This window comes from Propithecus coquereli, unplaced genomic scaffold (assembly GCF_000956105.1).
Source record: "Propithecus coquereli isolate 6110/MARCELLA unplaced genomic scaffold, Pcoq_1.0 Scaffold83, whole genome shotgun sequence".
NCBI lineage: Eukaryota > Metazoa > Chordata > Mammalia > Primates > Indriidae > Propithecus > Propithecus coquereli.
In genome coordinates this window covers 7316623-7319431 of record NW_012154507.1, presented here as the reverse complement: position 1 = coordinate 7319431, position 2809 = coordinate 7316623, and the positions used below count along the sequence as shown (strand labels likewise).

The window sequence follows — 2809 nt, the reverse complement described above, 5'->3', positions numbered from 1 at the left end:
ACAGTAAAAGTGGATCCTTGCCTTATTTGACTGATACTGGGGGAAAGGATCCAGTCTTTTACCATGAAGTGTGATTTAGTTGCAGGGTTTTCATAGGTGCTCTTTATCGGGTTGACCAAGTTCCTTTCTATTCCTAGTATGTTCAGAATTTTTATCAGGAATATATGCTGGATTTTGCTAAATGGTCTGTGTCTACTCAGATGATCATGTGGGTTTCCTTTTTTTAGCTTGCTAATATGGCCAATTACTTGAAATAATTTTTGGATGTTAAACTAACAAACCAACATTGTATTCTAGGATAAACTCCACTTGTTTATGATGTATCATCTTTTATCAAATATTGTCATTATCTTTGCTAAACCTTTTATTTTACTTTGTAATTTTTGCACCTATTTTTATGAAGGTTATTAGTCTGTAATTTTGTTGTCATATTGTCTGATTTTGGTATCAGAATAATGCTGACTCATAAAATGATTTGAGAGGTATTCCCTGGTCTTCGATTTTCTAGAAGAATGTGTGTAGAACTGGCATTATTTCTTCCATAAATGTTTGGCTGAATTTACCCTATTACATCATCTGGCTTGAAATTTTCTTTGTCAGAACAGATATAGGACTATTTAGGTTATTTCTAAGTGAGTGAACTTTGGTAGTTTGTATCTCTCAAGGAAAATGTCTATTTCATCTCAATTGCATACTTTATTGGCATATAGCTGTTCATAATATTCTCTTGTTATCCTTCTAATATGTGTACATTCTGTCATGATATCCCAGTCATTCATTTCTGATATTGGTCATGTGTTTCTTTTCCTTTCTTGTAGATAGGTCTGCTGGTGATTAGTTCTTTCAGCTTTTTAAGTCTGAAAAACTATTTTGCCTTTGTTTTTGCAAGATATTTTCTTTAGGTATAGAATTCTAGGAAGACAATTTCTTTATAGTACTTTAAAGATTTTCCAGTATCTTTTCACTTGATTGTTTCTAACAATAAATCTGCCATCACCTTTTTCCTTATTCTTTTGAACATAATGCATCCTTTTGTTCTGGGTGCTACTAGATTTTCTCATTATCAAATGAGCAATTTGATTATGATGTGCCCTAGTATAATTTTTTTTCATGTTTCTTGTGCTTGGGGTTTGTTGAGCACTTTGGATCTATAAGTTAATATTTTTTTATCAAATTTGGAGATTTTTCAGCTATTATTTTTTCAAATATTGTTTTCTGCCTCCCCTTTTCTCTCTGCTTCTTCAGGGACACCAATTATATATGGCCACTTGAAATTGTCCTACAGCTTAATGATATTTTTTCATTTAAAAAAATTCATTTTTTTCTGTTTCATTTGAGATATTTTCCATTGCTATGCCCTCAAATTCACACAAATTTTTTTTTTTCTGCAATGTGTAATCTACCATTAATCCCATTCTTTGTTAACTCCATCAGACTCTGTGGTCCTCACTGTCCTTTATTATCTGATGTCTAGTTTCTTGAAAACCACTGTTTCATATATTTTGCCTACTTTCTTTGTTTCAGATAGCGTAATAAACCCACTTCCTATTACTCCATCTTGACTAGACATGGAAGTTTGTCAGCATGATAGAATTTTAAAATTGGAACTAACCTTGGAGGTAATCCCTTCCTAAGCCTCATTTTATATAGTCATGTGTCACTTAATGACAGGGATGCATTCTGAGAAATGCATTGTTAGGCAACTTTGTCATTATGTAAACATCAGAGTGCACTTACATAAACCTAGATAACACAGCCTACTACACATCTAGGCTACATGGTATAGGCTATTGCACCCAAATGTACAGCATAAAGGTATGTATTAGCAAAACTGCAAACTTGACTCCTGAATTTTTTACTTAAATTCTTATTATTAATAAATAAGAAAACCTTTTTGGGGGGGGAATCTAGATCAGTTTCTTTTTACTAATCAATGTTTACTGTATCTTAAAGATTTCTAATTCAATTTCTGATAAAAATCTAAAATATTTTACTAAAACATTATCACCACAATCAAGCTAAGGAACATATCCATCATCCCAAAAGTGCCCTTATGCTGTGCCCTTTTTATATTTCTCTCATCCTTTCCCCTCCTGCCCTCAGCAAACAATGGTCTGCTATCAGTAAAGATCAGATTTTCAAAGTTGTTTGACTATTCTATGTGTTCTGCATTTCTATGGAAATTTTAGAATCAGCTTGTCAATTTCTTTTTTTTTTTAAAAGCCCTCCTTAAATTTTGATTGGGATTGCACTGGACTTATAGGTCAATTTGGGGAGAATTAACATTTTAACACTATTGAGTCTTCTGATTCATGAACATGGTATATTAATAGTTCTCAATTTATTTAGGTCTTTAATTTCTCTCAGCAGTTCTATAGTTCTCAGTATGCTGGTATTTATGCATCTTTTGTCATATTTATCCTTAAGAATGTCATATTCTTGATGTTTTTATAAGTAGTATTCTTTTAATTTCTGATTGTGGCTAGTATATAGAAATCTAATTAATTTTTGTATATTGATCTTGAATCTTACAGTCTTTGTAGCCTCATTTGTTAGTTGTAGTAGCTACTTTGTAGATTCTATTCCATTTTCTATACAGAGGATTATGTGGTCTGTGAATAAAGAGAGTTTTACTTTCTACTTTCCAATCTAGATGCCTTCTATTTCATTTTTTCTCTTTTTGTATTGACCAAAACCTCCAGTACAATGTTGAAAATAAACAGTAAAAGTGGATCCTTGCCTTATTTGACTGATACTGGGGGAAAGGATCCAGTCTTTTACCATGAAGTGTGATTTAGTTGCAGGGTTT

General features: G+C 32.1%; 1 protein-coding gene across 1 annotated transcript in view; it reads right to left on the bottom strand.

Moving 5' to 3' along the window:
- Positions 1 to 2809, bottom strand: part of MAP4K5 (mitogen-activated protein kinase kinase kinase kinase 5) — a 111465-nt gene that overhangs the window by 53290 nt on the left and 55366 nt on the right. The window lies entirely within an intron of this gene.